Consider the following 20,985-nt stretch of genomic DNA (forward strand, 5'->3'; position numbering starts at 1 on the left):
CACTGCACTCCAGTCCGGGCGACAGAGCGAGACTCCGCCTCAAAAAAATAAAAAAATAAAAAATAAATAAAAATAAAAATAAAAAATAAAATAAAATGTAACTTTCAACACTGATTTTGTTACTCTATTTCATCCTCATCCCACCATAAAAATTAATTAGAAAGATTTTCACAAATTCAAAACGTTTGAAAAGTCATTTACTATACGCAGACCTTAAGAACAATGCTTTAAATACATTATGCAAGCCTTATACTGAGACAAAGGGCTCTCACTAACCTTTTTCTACTATTAAGAGCTAAAAACATAACATATAGAAAAAGCAAGAAGGTATCTTTGCAAAAAACACATACTATTTCACAAAAAAAAAAAAAATTCATGTAAAGTAATTAAGGGGTTCCCAGGGAGTTTTCATACTTGACCTCTTAGTTGATCACACAGTTTAGGTAAATTCATTTACTCCCTAAATTTTCATTATCACCGTTGCTGACAATAATAAAAACACTAACTCTAATCCAGACCTTTGCTGAGTTTCCAATTCATATTTTCCTGTCTTGCCAAACATATCTAATTGAATGCCTTGAGAGCACCACAAAGTCAGCTTATTCAAAACCAAATTCATTTATCTTTGCTCAACCCTTTCACCCATCTGCATTCTCCATCTCAGATTACAGAACCATCACACACTCATTTTGCCTAAATCCAAGGCATCACTCTTACTCGTCTCTATTCCTTAACCTTCACATCCAATCACCAAGTTAATTCAACTGCCCACATACATTTTGAATCTATCCCCCTTTCTCCATCTCCTTGGCCACTACCTTAATTCATGTTGCCATCATCTCTCACCTGGATTATAAAAGAAACCTAATATAGCACTCTATACTTCTACATCCACATTTCTAGTTGTTTACTAAGAAATCAAGTAATGGATGTTTCAAAGCATTGTAACCACACCAAACTCTTTATTCATCTCAACACTTTACCATCCTAGGAAAACGTTTACTTTCTTCACTATGTTCTCCAGCTTAGTCAATAATATCCTCATTTATCAAGAACTTCAGTTAAAACCTAAATGAACTATTAGCCAGGCATGGTGGTGGATACCTGTAATCCCAGCTACTTGGGAGGGTGAGGCAGGAGAATCACTTGAACCCAGGAAGTGGAAGTTGCAATGCAATGAGAGATCACACCACTGCACTCCAGCCTGGGTGACAGAGTGAGACTGTCTCAAAACAAACAAACAAACAAACAAAAATTAAAACCTAAATGAACTAAAACAGGTATTTGCACACCAATGTTCATAGCAGCATTATTCGCAATAGCTAAAACATGTGAATAACCCAATGTCCGCCAACAGATGAATGGATAAACAAAATGTAGTATAAACATCCACAATGAAATATTATTCAGCCTTTAAAAGGAAGAAAATTCTGATAACATGCGGCAACATGAATGAAGCAGAAATAATTATGCTAAGTGAAATAAACCAGACACAAAAGGATCACTATCGTATAATTCCACTTATATGAGGTACCTAGAACAGTTAAATTCATGGTGACAGGAAGTGGAATTGTGGTTACAGTGGGTTCAGGGGAGGGGAGGAATGAAGAGTTGTTGTTTTATGAGTATGGAGTTTAGTTGTTATGATTGCACAACATTGTGAATACATTTAATGCCACTGGACTGTACACTTAAAAATGGTAAAAATTGTATCTTTTAAATTATGTATATTTTGTCACAATTTTAATTTTTAATAAAATTTTTAAAACCTAAATAAGTATTATATTGCAGGCATTACCAAACAGACAAAATAATTATTTTAACTATTTAAGAACATAGAGTTTTTACTACATATCCTTTTGGGTTATAGCACAAAGCCAAAAAAACACTGTTAAAAAAAGAAACAGTAAAATTAATTCAATAATCTTAGCCATAAGATTCATATTGTTAATTTTAAAGCTATTTATGCATATTTTAGCAAAAACATTTGTTAATGTTAAGAACCAAGATATTCAGTATAAGAAAAAATGATATAAATACAGAATCAAATAAATAAAAAACCATTTTATATCTTAAATTTGAATTATTATTTTGGTTTTTGTTTCTTTTTTTTTCTGAGACAGAGTCTCACTCTCTCACCCAAGCTGGAGTGCAGTGGTACAATCTCAGCTCACTGCAACCTCTGCCTCCCAAGTTCAAGCAATTCTCCTGCCTCAACCTCCTGAGTAGCTAGGATTACAGGCATGCACCCAGCTAATTAGTGGAGACAGGGTTTTACCATGTTGGCCAGGCTGGTCTCAAACTCCTGACCTGTGATCTGCCTGCCTCGGCCTCCCAAAGTGCTGGGATTACAGGCATGAGCCACCACGCCTGGCCTTGTTTCTTAACAATAATTCTTACCATTCAAAAGCTTAAAAGCAAAGACAACCCAAAAGCAAAGTGCACCCTCAGTGCTTATACTATGGTCTCTAACCATCACTCCCCACTCAAAGGAATTTTCTAGAGAAATGGCTGATTCCAGACATGGGAGGGAAAATTTACAAGATAAATCTGAAACATATTATTGTGCCAAAAAGCAAGGAAGCTTTTTGAACACAAATAAGGTCCTGTCAAAATGACAAACGTCACCTTGAAGGTACTCCCAGTAGCTACAGCTGAGATCATTTTCACATCAGCAAAAAACATTGACTGTAATTGACTGAAACACACTAATTACATGTAAATCCATGAGTTCATAATATAAAAATCCAGGAGTTAGTCAACTAATTTTTGACAATGGAACACAAGCAATACAACAAGAAAAGATAGTTGCTATTGCTTGAATGTCCCCACCAAAACTCATGTTGAAACTTAATTGCAAATGTAATAGTATTGAGAAGTGAGGCCTTTAAAAGGTGACTAGGTCATGGGAGTTCCACCCTCATGAACGGATTGCCATTATTGTGAACATGGATCAGTTATCACGGGAATGGCTTTGTTATAAAAACAAGCTCGTGGCCAAGCATGGTGGCTCATACCTGTAATCCCAGCACTTTGAGAGGCAGAGGCAAGCAGATTACCTGAGTTCAGGAGTTCGAGACCAGCTTGACCAACATGGAGAAACCCCATCTCTACTAAAAATACAAAATTAGCTGGACGTGGTGGTGCATGCCTGTAATTCCAGCTACTCGGGAGGCTGAAGCAGGAGAATCGCTTGAATCCGAGAGGTGGAGGTTGCAGTGAGCTGAGATGGCGCCACTGCACTCCAGCCTGGGTAACAAGAGCAAAACTTTGTCTCAAAAAAAGAAAAACAAAGCTCTCCATCACACCTGCTCTCTTGCCCTTCCTATTTGCTATGAGATGACATAGCAGACAGGATCTCACCAGAGAAAGGTGCTATGTGCTTAGACTCCCCAGCATCCAGAACTGTGAGCCAAATAAGCTTCGTTATAAATTACCTAGTATGTGGGATTCTGTAATAGCAGCAAAAAAAGAAAAAAGAAAAAAAAATGGGTTAAGACAATAGTCTTTTCAACAAATGGTAATGGAACAATTGGATATTCACATGCAAAAAAAAAAAAAAAAATCTAAATACAGACCTTATATTCTCCATAAAAACTAACTCAAGGGTAGACACGGTGGCTCATGGCTACAATCCCAGCAATTTGGGGGGCCGAGGTAGGAGGATCACTTGAGTCCAGGAGCCCAAGACTAGCCTGGGCAACATGGTGAGACCCGTCTTAATAAATTTAGGCTAGGTGCAGTGGCTCACGCCTGTAATCCCAGCACTTTGGGAGGCTGAGAAGGGTAGATTACCTGAGGTCAGGAGTTTGAGACCAGCCTGGCCAATGTGGAAAAACCCTGTCTCTGCTAAAAATACAAAAATTAGCCAGGTGTGGTGGCAGGTGCCTGTAATCCCAGCTACTCAAGAGGCTGAGGCAGGAAAATCACTTGAATCCAAAAGGTGGAGGTTGCAGTGAGCCAAGATCACGTCACTGCACTCCAGCCTGGGCAACAGAGCAAGATTCCATCTCAAAAATAAATAATTATATTTTAATTTTAATTTTAAAAAATTAACTCAAGGCCAGGTGCAGTGGCCCATGCCTGTAATCCCAACACTTTGGGAGGCCAAGGCAGGCAGATCACGAGGTCAGGAGTTTGAGACCAGTCTGACCAACATGGTGAAACCCATCTCTACTAAAAATACAAAAATTAGCCGGGCATGGTGGTGCGCACCTGTAATCCCAGCTACTCGGGAGGCTAAGGCAGAAGAATCACTTGAACTCGGGAGGCAGAGGTTGCAGTGGGCCAAGATCATGCCACTGCACTATAGCCTGGGTGACAGAGCAAGAATCCGTCTCAAAAAAAAAATTAACTCAAAATGGATCACAAACCTAAAAGTAAAACACAAAACTATAAACCCTAGAAGATAAAATAGGAGAAAAAGACTGTGGTTTGTCCACTATTCTTTTAGGTAGAACACAAAAGGCACAATCCATGAAAGAATTAATAAGCTGGACTTCATTAAAATTAAAAATGTCAGCTCTTCAAAAGACATTGTCAAGAATAAAAAGACAACTCATAGACTGGAGAAAAATATTTACAAAAGACAAACCTGATAATGGACTATTATCCAAAATATACAAACAATTCTTTAAATTTATTTGGAAAAAAATAAATAATCTAATTAAAAACTAAGGCAAAGACCTTAATAGACAGACATCTTACAAAAAAAGATATACAGATGGCAAATATGCATATGAAAAGTTGCTCCACAGCATACACCATCAGGGTAATGCAGATTAAAACAATGGGATACCACAACACACCTAGCAGAATGGCCAAAATCCAGAACACTACTACCATCAAATGCTGACAAGGATGTGGAGAAATAGGAACAGGAATTCACTGCTGGTGGACATACAAAATGTTACAGCTACTTTGGAAGACAGTTTGGTAGTTCCTTTCGAAAGTAAACATACTCTTACTATACAATTCAGTAATCACACTCCTTGGTATTTATCCGAATGAATTAAAAACTTCTGTCCACACCAAAACGTGGACACAGATGTTTAAAGTAGCTTTATTCGTAATTGACCAAGATATCTTCCAGTGCGTGAATCAATAACTTACTAGTACACCCAGACGATATTCTCCAGCGTTAAAAAGAAATGAACTATTAAGCCATGAAAAGACAATGAAGAAACTTAAACGTATATTACTAAGTGGAATATAAAGTGAAAGAAGCCAATCTGAAAATGCCTTCTGGAAAAGGCAAAACTAGGAAAAAAGTGAAAAGATCAATGTTTGCCAAGAGTTAAGGGGAAGGGAAGGATGAATAAGCAAAACACAGTGGATTTGTATGTAAGTAAAAGTACTCTGTATGGTATTATAATGGTAGAAACATAAAAATTTGTCCCAAAATCAGCAGAATGTACAACACCAAGAGTGAACCCTACTGTAAACTGCAGATTCTAAATGATAATGATATGTCAATATATGTTCACAAATCCTAACAAATATACCACTCTAGCGGGGAATGTTGACAATGGGGGAGTCTGCGCATGTGTAGGGGCAGGAAGTATATGGGAAATCTCTGTAACCTTCACTCAGTTTTACTGTGAACCTATAACTGCTCTAAAAAGTAACTTCTGTTTTTCAAATCTATGAACTTCCTTTTCTCAAGAAAGAGAAAATCAAACGAAAACTCAGAAAACCACAATGATCACTGCTGAAGTAGCTAGTGTACCAACTCTTATTCTAACAGTAATCAAGGAAAAAAAATTAAGTCTTTATCCTGCCTTGCAAGTATGCACTGAAATTTGGGATAACGAAATGCCCTGGTTGATATCAAAAAGTTCTTTACAGAAAAATTTCAGTTAATATATGTAGAAGCAATGAAAGATTTAGAAGATCATTTTGCAAATATTGCTGAAATCTAACCCAAACGGCATCATAAAATCTTCTCTGAGTGTTCTTACTCAAATAAGAAATCTTTCCATCCTTTAAACTCGACTACTTCCCTTATTTATATTTCCTCTTGCAGCATTTACTCATAATAGAAGGAAGAACAAAGCGGCGTCAGTGGTAGTTCGTTATGGTAATTACCATCAATGAATCAGACCTATGTTTTCACGCCCTTGTAATTCTCTTATGTAATCCTCCCCTACATAAACTCTGGGCTGGCCATGAGACTTGCCTTGACTAATGGTATAACAAATGAGACACAAGCAGAGACTTGAAAGGTGTCTGTCTGCACAATGGGATTTGTTCTCTTGTTGCTGGAAACTTCTCTGCCACCACCTAAACCCAGATTAGCCTTGGACACATGTGGCCCAATGGATAAAACCAGCAATATGAGTGAAGGTACCTTAGATAATCCATTCTGTTTTCCACCTTATTTTCTTTTTATAGATTTAGTGGGTACAAGTGCAGTTTTGTTAGATGGGCATATTGTATAGTGGTGAAGTCTCGGCTTTTAGTGTACCCACCACCCTAATAATGTACAGAATAGGTAATTTTTCATCCCTCACTCTCCTCCCACCCTCACCCTTTCCCCATATTTCCATCTTTATGTCTATTTGTATCCATTGTTTAGCTCCCACTTATAAGTGAGACCATGCGGTATTTTACTCTCTGTTTCTGAGTGATTTCACTTAGGATAATGGCCTCCAGTTCCATCCCTGCTGCTACAAAAGACATGATCTCATTCTTTTTTATGGCTGAGTAGTATTCCATGGTATATATAAACCACATTTTCTCTATCCAATCATCTGTTGATGGACACTTAGGTTGATTCCACGACTTTGCTGTGGTACAAAGTGCCGTGACAAACAGCCATATGCAGATTTGTTTTTTTATACAATGATCTGTTTTCCTTTGGATATATACCCAGTACTGGGACTGCTGGATTGAACTGTAGTTGTTTCTACCTCTTTGAGAAATCTCCATACTGTTTTCCATAGAGGCCGTACTAATTTATATTCCCACCAGCAATGTATGGGCATTCCCTTTTCTCCACCTCCTCACCAACATGTTGTTAGTTTTGTTTTTTAATCTTTTGTAACAGCCGTTCTGACTGGTATAAGATGGTATCTCATTGTATTTTTAATTTAATTTGCATTTCTCTGATGATTAGCAATGTTGAGCATTTTCTCATGTTTGTTGGTCACTTGTATGTCTTCTTTTGAGAAATATCTGCTAATGTCCTTTGTCTACTTTTTGATGGGTTTGTTTTTTTCTTGTTGCGTTCCATGTAGATTCTGGATGTTAGTCCTTTGTCAGATGCATAGTTTGCAAACATTTTCTCCCATTTGGTAGGTTGTCTGTTTGTTGATTATTTCTTGGGCTGTACAAAAGATTTTTACTTTAATTAATTCCCATTTTTTTCTATTTTTGTTTTTGTATTTGCTTTTGAGGTCTCAGTCATAAATTCCTCACCCAGGCCAAGGTCCAGAGAGAGTTTCCTAGGTTTTCTTCTAGGGTTTTTAGTTCCAGGTTTTTTGTTTATTTGTTAGTTTGTTTTTGAGGCAGAGTCTTACTCTGTTGCCCAGGCTGGAGTGCAGTGGTGTGATGTCAATTCACCACAACCTCCACCTCCCAGGTTGAAGCGATTCTCCTGCTTCAGCCTCCTGGCTGATTTTTGTCTTTTTAGTAGAGACAGGGTTTCACTATGTTGGCCAGGCTGGTCTTGAACTCATGACCTCAGGTGATCTGCCCACCTCGGCCTCCCAAAGTGCTGGGAGTCACTACACCCGGTCTAGTTTGAGGTCTTACATCTAAGTCTTTAATCCTTCAGTTAATTTGAGTTATCTTTTGTATATGGTGAACAATATGGGTCCAGCTTCATTCTTCTGCATATGGCTATCTAATTTTCCCAGCACTATTTATTGAATAAAGTATTCTTTCCCCACTGCATTTCCCTACCCCCACCACACTCTCGGGTCTCCCCCTACCACTTACTCACCAGCCCATGCCCCCATGGCCTCTGGTCCTGCCGTTGCTTGCCTCTAGCCCTGCACTCAGATCCCAGGCCCATAATCAGAAGCCACAGTGCATATTTTTGTCAACTTCATCGAATATCAGGTAGTTATAAGTATGTGGCTTTATTCCTGGGTTCTCTATTCTGTTCCATTGACTTGTGACTATTTTTATACCAGTACCATGTTTACTGTAGCTTGTAGCATAATGTGAAGTCAGGTAATCTGATGCCTCCCACTTTGTTCTGCTTTGGTTATTCACACTCTTTTTTGGTTCCACATGAATTTTAGAATTGTTTTTTCTAATTCTATGAAAAATGATGTTGGCAATCTGACAGGAATTGCATTGAGGCTGGGCACACTGGCTCACACCTGTAATCCCAGCACTTTGGAGGCTGATGTGAAAGAATCACTTGAGGCCAAGAGTTCAAGACCAGCCCCTGGGCAACATAGCAAGACCTTTGTCTCTATAGACTTTTTTTTTTTTTTTTTTTTGAGGAGTCTTGCCCTGTAACCCAGGCTGGAGTGCAGTGGTGTGAGCTCAGCTCACTGCAACCTCTGCCTCCAGAGTTCAAGCAACTCTCCCACTTCTGCCTCCCAAGTAACTGGGAGTAAAGGTGTGCACCCCCACGACCAATTTTTGTCTTTTCAGTAGAGACGGGGTTTCGCCACGTTGGCCGGGCTGGTCTCGAACTCCTGACCTCAGGTAATCCACCCGCCTCAGCTTTCCAAAGTGCTGGGATTACAGGTGTGAACCACCGCACCTGGCCAAAGCTTTGTAAATTTACTTAACTTCTCTAGGCCTGAAATTCCCATTTGTAAAGTGAAACTAATAATGACAGCCTCACAGAATTGTTGTAAAGATTAAATAATAAATATGTTTAAATTAGTGTCTGGCATTATAGTAGATACACTATAAATAGACAAATATTATTATTAAGTACATCTCTCTGCACAAAAAAGACCTAGAATCAAAATTTAAAAGCTGTCCGGGCACAGTGGATTATGCATGTAATTCCAGTACTTTGGGATGCCAAGGTGAGAGTATCACTTGAGCCAAGGAGTTCAAGACTAGCCTGGATAACAAAGTGAGACCCCGTCTCTACAAAAAATTAGCCAGGTATGCTGGTATGGGCCTGTAATCCCAGCTACTAGGGAGGCTGAGCCAGGAGGATTGCTTAAGCCTGGAAAGGCTGAGGTTGCAGTGAGCCATGATCAGGCTACTTGCACTCTAGCATGGACAACAGGGAAAGAACCTATCTCAAAAACAAAATAAAACAAAACAAAAACAATAAAAGCTGGAAGGTACTCAGAAATCATTTGGTCCAACTGCCACTTCATACATGAAGAAACTAAAAGAAAGAATAGCTGGCTTGCCTGACAACGCTCTGCTATCTAATGGTAGAGCTACAATTAACACTTAGGTTTCTGGGATCTCAACTGATATTTTCCCTACAATCTCAAAACGTTTCTTGTTCATTTCTCTGATACCAATTAAGCCTAACTTTTCTAATCTCAGTTTCTTCATTGATAAACTATAAGGACAGGATGAATTCACAGGAGCTTCCACCTCCAAAATTCTCATTCTATGACTGATCTGGAGCCATAAACTGGCTGACCTAAAAGGATGTCAAACATATTTCCAATATCTGTATATCCTTAGTTTTCTTATAGTCATATTTAAAACTCTAAAACTTAAGTTACTAGTTACATGAAAATAATCTGTCTCTCACAAGCAGCCAAGTCTGTAAGAGACTGAGACTATCAGAACTCATTATAGATAAGTTCCTAGTACCTAATTTGGGTTTACAGATATCATACAATTAACTTAATATTAAGTGAAATATTAAGTGAATATAAGTAATATTAGGTGAAATAAAGTTTTAAAAATACCCACCATCTGATTAAAATTGACCTACATATGTTAGGCAAGTTTAAAATATAGGCTGTTCTGATTCATCAAATATGAATAGACAGATACAAAAACATACCAAAATAAGAGTTAATGGTCTACTTTAAAGAAGTAGCCACTTTTCATTTTATTTAAGTCTTAAACTCACTTAAGGGAACAGGGAAAGGTACTGACAATAAAATTTCTTGAACAGAGGATCTGTGGATCATGCTCAAAATCATGGACTATGAAACAAACTTAAAAATCTGGGCCGGGCACGGTGGCTCATGCCTATAATTCCAGCACTTTGAGTGGTCAAGGTGGGCGGATAATGAGGTCAGGAGTTCGAGACCAGCCTGACCAAAATGGTGAAACCCCGTCTCTACTAAAAATACAAAAATTAGCCAGGCATGGTGCCGCACGCCTGTAATCCCAGCTACTGGGGAGGCTGAAGTAGGATAATCGCTTGAACCTGGGAGGCGGAGGTTGCAGTGAGCTGAGATCGTGCCATTGCACTCCAACCTGGGCAACAGGGTGAGATTCCATATCAAAAAAAAAAAAAAGAAAAAATCTGTTAGGTGGCCAGGTGCAGTGGCTCATGAGGCCAGGAGTTTGCATGGCAAAATCCCATCTCTATTAACAATACAAAAATTAGCCAGGCACAGTGGCATGTGTCTGTAATCCCAGCTATTCGGGAGGCCGAGGCATGAGAATCACTTGAACCTGGAAGGCGGAGGTTGCAGTGAGCCTAGATTGCACCATTGCACTCCATCCTGTGCAACAGTGAGACTTTGTCTCAAAAAAAAAAAAAAAAACCTGTTAGGTAACACTTTATAATCTAACAAAAATTCGAATCTACTGGCTACAGATTCCCATTATAAAAGATATATAGAATCAGTTTCAAAGAAGTAGACCACAAAATTCATAAAATTAAAATCCATCCTTAATATAATCATTTTCTATAATGCAAAAATTTTGGGAGAGACAATCCAAATAGTAGATGACTGTCGTAACTTGGGTTCCCAAGGAAACAGACTCTGGGACTGAAATCTGCATACAAGAGGTTTATCGGGAAGTAATCTCAAGAACACCTGTGTGGGCATAGAGGAAAGCATGATTGGGTAGAGGGAGAAATTGAACAGTACTGAACAGTAACACAATCACAACAGCAACCTCAGTGAATCCTACTAAGAGTTCTGAAGTAGGGACAGTCCTTCATATAAGACCCTAATGAGGCAATGCATATCATCCACATTAATCATTAATTAAATGCAGGTTGCTTCCTTCTACAAGGGCAAGTCCAAGAAAAAGATGCACCTATGGGCCTTTAGCAGCCATGACTCTAGGCAGTTAAAGGAAGGTGTCTCTACCCTGAATGGGGATCTAGGTGTCACACTACAATAATGCACCTTTCTTGCCTTTGAAATATCAAAAAGGGCTATACACTACAGGGACAAAGACCTCGGTAAAGAAAGAGACCTACTATCTGCTGGAGCCTACTATGTGGCAGGTGCTGTTTCCACCACTGCACTCCAGCCTGGACAAAAGAGCAAGACTGTGTCTAAAAAAAGGAAAAAAGAGAGATCACCAGCTGGGCACAGTGGTTCACGCCTGTAATCTCAGCACTTTGGGAGACCGAGGCAGGCGGATCATGAGATCAGGAGACGGAGACCATCCTGGCTAACACAGCGAAACCCCTCTCTACTAAAAATACAAAAAAATTAGCCAGGCGTGGTGGTGGGCGCCTGTAGTCCCAGCTTCCCAGGAGGCTGAGGCAGGAGAATGGCATGAAACCGGGAGGCGGAGCTTGCAGTGAGCCCAGATCGCGCCACTGCACTCCAGCCTGGGCAACAGAGCAAGACTCCATCTCAAAAACAAAAAAAAAGAGAGATCACCTAGCCCATGCCCTCATTGAACAGATAAGGAAAATAAAGCCCAGGAAAGCTCAACGATTTGCCTAAGATCACACTGGTAGCAGAAGCAGAACCTGAACTCAGGTCTTTGATTCCAGCTTCAGTGAGTTCTTAACATGCTCTGGTGCCTTTATAATCAAAAACTTAATAAAACCAAAATAACCCTGAGGCATAAATCTTATTATAAAGCTCTGGATATCAACTTCCCCTAGATTATGTGCATTTTCAAATTCCTGCACATAAAACTTGTGTTTTATACTAGTTGAAGAAATAGCAGTTGGTAGTCTGCTAAATGAAAGACTATATTTTTATTAACAATAATAATAGCTAAGACGTAAACTCTATGATGGGCACTATGCCAGGCACTTTAATTGCTTTATAACATTTAATCCTCACAACAATCTTTTGAGTAAAGACAACAGATTGCTCTCATTTACCCAAGTGGGGAAAAAAAAAAGTTTAAAAAGCTAACTTAGTCATTAGCTAAGACCACAAATGTAATAATGGGAAGAGTTGAGATTCCATCTGCCTTTCAGTCTTGCACTTTTAAAGTTAAACTACCCACTGTGGTACAGCCCTATGCTACTTCTCAATTTTTCTTTTCTAAACTTTTCAAATTTTCATGATGTGTATGATTTATTTTCATAATCAGAAATATATTTTATCGTTTTTAAATATTTTTAAAATAAAATCACTGCTTAAAATATATGGGCAGTTGCAAACAAGTTATACGAAACAAACAAAAAAAAGTTTTACAGAACAAAATAAACTCACACTTCTTTATTGGGGATCTACCTCCATATGACCTACCAACCACTTAAACCATTCACAAAACAATTATTTTGGCACAGCACAGTACAAAGGAAGGAACTCTTAAAACATTTTCCAAACATTATTTAGTTAATTAAGTCAAAATAAAATACCACCAACACACTGGAAAAAATTTTATATTCGCATACATATGTAAAATTTAGCCACAGTCTGATATTAAAAACTGAGATAAGGGAAAGAACATGATTTTTATTAAATTGCATCTACTGCTATGGCCCATGCAACACTAAAACAGATGTCTATGCATCTTTGTGCTAAATATGTCAATCAATCATAGGGCATGCAACAGCCATGATCCATCCTAAAGTAAGCTGTCCTACCACTGTTCGTGTTGAGAACAAAGCCCAAGACAGCCAAGTTATATGATTCCCATGCTTACTGCTGACTAACCAGATGTGATCACTTAGACCCAACCAGCTAGCTAGCCACCAGTGAAATGGCCCAGTGCAGGGTGGGGGGAGGCCAATGTAGGAATGAACAGCTATAGCTGGGTCCCATGTTTTGGCCTGTGCATTACAAACTAAAAAGAGAAATGATTAATCAGCTGTACAAACTGACACTAAACAGACATACACTGTAGTTACAAGATGAAGTAAGAGTACTTGAAGGACTTGAGCAAATCAAAGTTACAACCCAGCCAAAGTTTCAAAAGACCATAGATTCTGAGTGTGCAGAAGACATGGTATTAAGAAAACTAGAATAAAGAGTAAGAAATGCTGGGCGTGGTGGCTCACTCCTGTAATCCCAGCACTTTGGGAGGCCGAGGCAGGCAAATCATCTGAGGTCAGGAGTTCAAGACCAGCCTGACCAACATGGAGAAACCCCACCTCTACTAAAACTACAAAATTAGCCGGGCATGGTGGCGCATGCCTGTAATCCCAGCTACTCAGGAGGCTGAGGCAGGAGAATCGCTTGAACCAGGGAGGCAGAGGTTGTGGTGAGCCGAGATCACGCCATTGCACTCCAGCCTGAGTACAAAAAGCAAAACTTCCTCTAAAAAAAAAAAAAAAAATTACTTAACAGCAGAAACAAGGATGCAAACAGGTGAACTGAGTCCTTTAACAGATGAACCCTACAGTGAAAAATCTATAAAGCCCTGTTACAGAGCTCCCAAAGAGCACTGCCTTAATCCTGCAAAGACTTCCAGTAAAAATGTATCAGAGGCTCAGCCCCATATGACATTTTTTGGTCTCGGATTTCTATGAAATTCTACCTTTTTTTAATTGCAGAATGTATCCTTATAACCATTACCATCCTATTTGAGCTAACCCAACAGATTCTTTACTCCTAGAACCAAATGAACTGAATCAGAGACATTATCACTGTTACAGAGCCATGGTAAAGTTTATTTCTAGAAGAACGACCTACAAAAGATGTGTTTCATGCTGCCACAACTCCTGAAGACACAATATTACCCCACCCCCAACCTTGGTTGATTAGACCAGCAATGGACACTTGACCCGGAGGAAACAATTCTATTGGCCATCCAGAGACCTATGCATGACCTGACAAGAAAAGATGAGAAAAACGTTTTAGATTATTCTGTTGGGATTTTGGAAACAAGACATTGGGCCAGTTGGCTATGCAAAGTTAACGTGAAAGGCACGTGGAATCATGTCAGATGGCCATCAAAATCCTGGCCATACTTAGTAAGCAGCAGCGAGAATAGGCACAGAGAAGTGGAGATAAGAAGGCAGTGGTCCATCAGAAAGTGTGAGACAGAGAAAAGAGCTGCCTCTGTCCCTGACACATTCTAGGTCCTACTCTCCAGAGACCCAACTATGTATACAGTGATTCCAGATCTTGGATCACTATGAAACCTTATAATAAATCCCTCTTTAAACTTAAACTAATTTGAGGAGATCTGTAATCCTTGAAAATAAAGTTATTGGCTGGGTGTAGTGGCTCACGACTGTAATCCCAGCACTCTGGGAGGCTGAGGCAGGTGGATCACAAGGTCAGGAGATCATCCTGGCCAACACGGTGAAACCCTGTCTCTACGAAAAATACAAAAATTTGCCGGATATGGTGGCACATGCCTGTAGTCCCAGCTACTCGGGAGGCTGAGGCAAGAGAATCGCTTGAACCCAGGAAGCAGAGGTTGCAGTGAGCTGAGATCACACCACTCTACTCCAGCCTGGCGACAGAGCAAGACTCTGTCTCAAAAAAAAAAAAAAGAAAGTTATTAGAAGATGGTCAAAGAATGACAGATTACATTAATGCATTTAATATTTCAACACTTTCCATGTAGTCTGTACTCCCTGTTTCTATTCCCTTACTTCCTAGTCATTCATTTCCCCCTGTGACTCTCTTGCAACCAAAATAGGTATGACCCAGTTGTTACATTCAGTGGGCACTTCTCAGTCCTTATTTGACTCAACTTCTCTTCAACATTTACACATACCTAACACCCGCCTCTACTTGTCTCCTGAGTGCTAGACTTGTATTTTCTCTTGCCTACTGAACATCTCCACTTGGAAAGTCCAGACCTCTAGTTCACTTTTATCTTCTTCCCCAACCTTTTCCTCTATCTCTATCCTTAATCTTAGATCTATTCCACCACCCTCACAGCTACCCAAACTACTCACAAGTCAACAAGTTCTAGCAATTCTATTCCTCTTCTTGAAAATCACTTTATTCTCTCTCTATCCACAAAACCACTGCCTGAATTCAAGCTCTCATTATCCCCTAGACTAAGGGCCAGAGGTCCAGAAATTCTGATTCAATTAAGAAACTCAAAAATCTGGTTTGTTTTTAAGAATACCAAATGATTCCAATATGCAACAATTTTAAGAACGACAACAACTTTCTAGCTGATCTCTCCCTAATGAAGTCATCCTCTCTACAGGGCCACCAAGTAGTCAATATGTACTACTGAAAAACCACCAGGCATCAAGCACCATGTTAGACCTAAACATACAAAGGAAAACAAAAAAATCTCTACCCTGGCCGGGTGCGGTGGTTCACGCCTGTAATCCCAGCACTTTGGGAAGCTGAGGCGGGCGGATTGCCTGAGGTCAGGAGTTTGAGACCAGCCTGGCCAACATAGTGAAACCCTGTCTCTACTAAAAATGCAAAAAAAAATTAGCTGGGCATGGTGGCAGGCGCCTGTAATCCCAGCTACTTGGGAGGCTGAGGCAGAAGAATTGCTTGAACTCGGGAGGCGGAGGTTGCAGTGAGCCGAGATTGCATCATTGCATTTCAGCCTGGGGAACAAGAGCAAAACTCTGCCTCAAAAATAAAATAAAATAAAATAAAGATTATCTGGGACAACTACTTTTGGAGGATTTTCCTTATTACAAATTTGATAACTTTAAAATTCTCTGTGGCTCCTTACTGTCTACAGTATAAGGTCCAAAACCCTTCAAGCTACCTGTTGCAACCATCCCATCCACATCCAGAAATACTCACAACCCCCCTACTCTATACTAAACTATATCATGCCTTGGATTTGTCTGGTTCTGATCTCTAAAATGCCCTTCTGTTCTTTGTCCCTCCTTGCCTGAGTCACTTCCATCCTCTGCAAAGACTTCCACAATCTCTATTCCTTGCCCTCCCCTACCACACCCCTTCTCCACCACATAGTTACTTTTTCTTTTGTGCTTACAAACTTTTCCTCTGTGTATATATTACAACACTTATCACATTGTTTTGTAATTATTTATCTGTCTCCTCCATTAAAGCTCAGCAGGTTTTTGTTTTGTTTTGCTTTTTGTTTTTTATTCTCAAGAGTGTTTTGCATAGTAGTTAGCACAAAATAAATACTCAGTAGTACATAAAATGAATGCACCTATGTTCTAAGTCCTCATCTACCTCGTCTACAAAAAAAAAAAAAATGGAGATTAGAAAAATAAAGGAAATGATAAGAAAAGTATTCCTTAAAGAAATTTGGAGTTTATAATGACACTAAAACATCATTTAAAAAAATCAGCCAGGTGTGGTAGTTCACACCTATAGTCTCAGCTATTCCTGAGGCTTAGGCAGGAGGGTCACTTGAGCCTAGGAGGCAGGGGCTGCAGTGAACGTGATGGTGTCACTGCACTCCATCCTGGCTGACAGAGCAAGACCCTGTTTCAAAAGAGAAAAGAAAGTTAAACACCAAAAACAACAAGAAAATATCAACATTAGCAGCAGCTAACATTTAAGACTTTTTTTTTTTTTTTTGAGATGGAGTTTTGCTTGTTGCCCAGGCTGGAGAGTGAAATGGCACGATCTCGGCTCACTGTAACCTCCGCCTCCCGGGTTCAAGCAGTTCCCCTGCCTCAGCCTCCCTAATAGCTGGGATTACAGGTGCCCGCCACCACGCCCAGCTAATTTTTTCTATTTTTAGTAGAGACAGGGTTCCACTATGTTAGCCAAGCTGGTCTCAAACTCCTGACCTCAGGTGATCCACCCACCTCAGCCTCCCAAAGTGCTGGGATTACAGGCGTGAGCCACCGTGCCTGGCTAAGACTTTTATACATATTAGTTATCTAGTTCTCCACTTTGTAAGGAGGGTAGTATTATTACAACTATTTTACTGAGACACAGAGAAGTAACTTCTCCAAAACTACACAGATAGTAAATGAAACAGGATACAAACCCAGGGAGTCTGGTATCAGAGTTCATATTCTTAACTACTAAATTACATTATTTCTTTAGCTCAAGCAAAAGGCCACTGGAATTAGAGAAGAAAACTGAGTACTAGCCCTAGTTCTTTCATTTCTTAATGTCTTCTTTATTCTCAGTTCTAGTCCTGGATCTTTAATATCTTAATCTCTTCTTTATTCCTAACATGCCAAAAAAAAAAAAAAAAAAACCACTCAAAAAGAAAATCATGCCATTAGCTGCCACTTTTTAAAATTCACTTCAATAAATCAGCAATACTTTCATCAAACTTAGATGTACAACTAATCTGGGACACCTTCCCAACATCTAAGACCAGGGTCCTCTTGCTGGGTGTTCTCGGGGCTGTGTTTGTCCTTCCTAGAACTCATTCAATAGTACAGTTGTATGAATCTCTGAAGAATTCCTCTCTTCCACTGGACACTAAACTCCACAGAAATTCATGCCTGCTTTACCCATCATTGTCTGCACAGCACACAGTAGGCCCACAATAGATGTCTCAAAAAAAAAAAAAAAAAACCACTAATCAGAGTACGTTACTTTTTTTTTTTAAGGCAGGGTCTCACTCTGTTGCTGGAATGTAATGGTACAAACTTGACTCACTGCAACCTCTGCCTCCCAGGTTCAAGCAATTCTCCCATCTCAGCCTCCCAAGTAGTTGGGACTACAGGCGTGCACCACGATGCCCGGCTAATTTTTGTATTTTTTGGTAGAGACAGGGTTTCACCACATTGACCAAGCTGATCTCGAACTCCTGATCTCAGTGATCTGCATGCCTCGGCCTCCCAAAGTGCTGGAATTACAGGCATGAGCCACTAAGCCAGCCCACAGTAAGTTATAATACTTAAGAAAGAAATGGCAACAAGGTTTACAAGCTGCCTAAGGTACTAAACGTTGATTAAAGTTCTAACCATTAAGTACTTTAAACTCATGTTTTTCTTCAAAGGACTCTAAAGTAAAATATTCAATACATTCATATTGGAGCTACTTCATTTTGGTTTTGTTTTGAGGTTTTTTTGTTTTTGTTTTTGTTTTCCAGCCTCTTTCAAGCCTCAGAGAAACACCTTAGTAAGCTAACGAAAAAGGAGGAGCAGGAGCAGAAGGAAGGACAGAAGCAGAAGAACCAGAAACCAAATTTCTGTAAAGTATCCTGAGACTTACTGATGATGTTCAAAGACTGACTTCTAATTGATTGTAAGTACTTTGTCTCTTTCCTCTTTTAAAAATGCTATTTAAAGGACACTATTCAGAAGAAAATAAGAATAGTTAAAATGAAAAGGTCATCTAAAAACAAAATGTTAAAGGAATGCCACATAATTTCAAAGCATGGAGTCCATTTCAAATAAATCTCTAAATTGACAATAGCTTTCATCTTATATCTTAACATCTACGCTGAGAAATAAGACTAGCAGTGTGGGGTAAAATAGGTTGCCATGTTACACAATTTAAAGATTCAAGTTATACTTGTTGGTAAATACCACTTGTAGAGTTAATAAAATATATATTCTACCTTCTAAACTAGTAAATCACCAGATTTAAGACATTTGTCAAAATGTCCCTATTAAATACTCAGCATTAACACTGACCCAACTACACGATGAAAGCTGAGATCCTTCAAAGGGACTCTTAAGTCCTCTCACAATTTGGTCTCTAGCCACCATGGCAGCTTCATCTCTTACTAATTGCTACAGACCATCTCACTTCCTAAGTTTAATTGTTCACACTCCCCATAGTGTGGGGAGTGCACCTTTTATGACTCCATCTCTTTGCATTTGCTGTTCCCTCTGGGTGACATGCCCTTCCCTCTTCTGAGCTGTGAATATGCCCTCCTCCATGAAGCTTTTCCTAATTACCCTCACCTCCTCCCAAAGAGTGCCTCCTGGGTCCTCTGTCCTCTTCATTATTCTATTACATAGCACTGTCATTTTAAATGTTCACCTCCCAAACAGCCTGTGAGTTCTAAAGGGAGGACTCATAGCTTAATCAACTGTTTCCCAGCCCTCAGCATGAAGACTGGCATTTACTGAAACTCAATATAAATACACTGAATAAAAGAAAGTTAAGTACTTAACTGTGAGAAACACTTCAAACTTTCCTATTAAAGAGTTAATGCATTTAACACATTGATTTTCAACCAGAGGCAATTTTGCCCCTAGGGGACATCTGGTAAAATCTGGAGGTATTTTTGGTTGTCACAAGGGCGAAGGGAATATAGGGGAATGCTACTGGCATCTAGTGGGGGTAGATGCCAAGGATGCTGCTAACATCCTACAAGGCACAGGGCAGCCTCCCACAACACAGAATTATCCAGTCACAAATGCCAACAGCGCCGACGTTAAGAAACTCAGTTGTCAACTGACTTCTTCGGATGTGATGATTCAATATCACATCTCTGGCAATAACCACAATCAATTTCACTTTTGTAGTTTCAACGGAATTAAAAATGATCTTCATATAATCTCGATGTTTAACTTCAAACCAAGATTACTAGAAAGCATCCCATATTTCTGAAAACCAATCTATAACTACAGAAGCCACTCTTAAACCAGTAAACACTTTTATTTGTAAACTTCAAAGCAAACCACGGGCAAACTAATTTTCACTTGTGGAACTATGACAGAAACACAATCTGAAACATGAGGTAATCAGTTCCTCCAGGTCTGACAAAAGAAAAATCTCCTAAAGCCTCAAAGTAAATAATGCACAGATGTCTTTACTGCTGAACTGAGGAAGTGATGGGGAAAGTAAAGGACATGCTCTTGCTACTGCCAAAATTATCGCTGATCGGGATTTCAAAACTGACAAAACACTGCAAAATACAATTAAATGTCAATACAGGTTGTCAGATAAAGAAGTTAACTATTTCTCCCTCTAATAACTGACCAAGTTTCACATGACTTCATTCTTTCAGGAGAAAGCTAGGCAGAAGCAAGAGCACTCCCTTCCTATCTACTGGATGACTCAACTCTCTTCCGCACATTCCTCGGCTGAATTCTACAAATTAACTAATTTCTTTTGTCCTTTGAACTAGTTATGCTACTCCCTCGGTAAAGAACTAATAGGCCTGGCACCTACTTTTCAATCATTTACATTTTGTTACACCCTATCAGCCTCAAAAAGAAAAGAAAAAAGCTATACCCCCCCCAAAAAAATTTAACAGTTGATAGGTAAAACAACTCTTATAGGAAAAGAGATGTGAATTATGTTATTCTAGTAACTGATTCCTAAATGATACACTTACAGTTTTCTAATGCTCTAATCTTTCTATCCTCAAGGTTTTCCAGATTTCAGAGACAGCACTGGCAGAAACTAAGTGTATACCACTTGATCAAGCTTACTGCGGATTTATTCTCGGATAGCTAAAATAAGGTAGTGGGGCTTGGACAGAAAACGTCTTCTTAATTAAAAAAAAGTTTCCAACAGTGAGTAACATCTTCCTTCTCGGCTGACTTTGCCAGTGTCAGTCCCACGACTGGGCCCAAGCTAGGCCGGGGCTCACCACACCACCCTCCAATGTGGTCCAAGGGAGAAAGCTGGGCCGTGTGTGGCAGGTGCGCGTCGTGTCAAATTGGGGGGCACAGGGAGTGCGGCGGGTGGGGAAGGGCGAAGCAAGCAAGCTGCCCGCAATCTCCCAGGGGGCGTTCTCCAGCCCGGCAGGCGGCCAGTCGGCCCGTCCCACGGGCACCAACTCTCCATTTTCATTCCCACTCCGGGATCCCGGGAGGAAGGCGCCGGCACCACACCCTCCAGGTCGCAGCCGGCTCGCACAGACCGAGCCTCGCGCCGG

At 39.8% G+C, this 20,985-nt stretch overlaps 1 protein-coding gene across 1 annotated transcript in view; it reads right to left on the reverse strand.

Moving 5' to 3' along the window:
- The window catches only part of EEA1 (early endosome antigen 1), a 170,076-nt gene that overhangs the window by 148,550 nt on the left and 541 nt on the right, over nucleotides 1-20,985 (reverse strand). The gene's annotated exons all lie outside the window — the stretch shown is intronic.

This window comes from Colobus angolensis, unplaced genomic scaffold (assembly GCF_000951035.1).
Source record: "Colobus angolensis palliatus isolate OR3802 unplaced genomic scaffold, Cang.pa_1.0 Scaffold10, whole genome shotgun sequence".
Classification (NCBI taxonomy): domain Eukaryota; kingdom Metazoa; phylum Chordata; class Mammalia; order Primates; family Cercopithecidae; genus Colobus; species Colobus angolensis.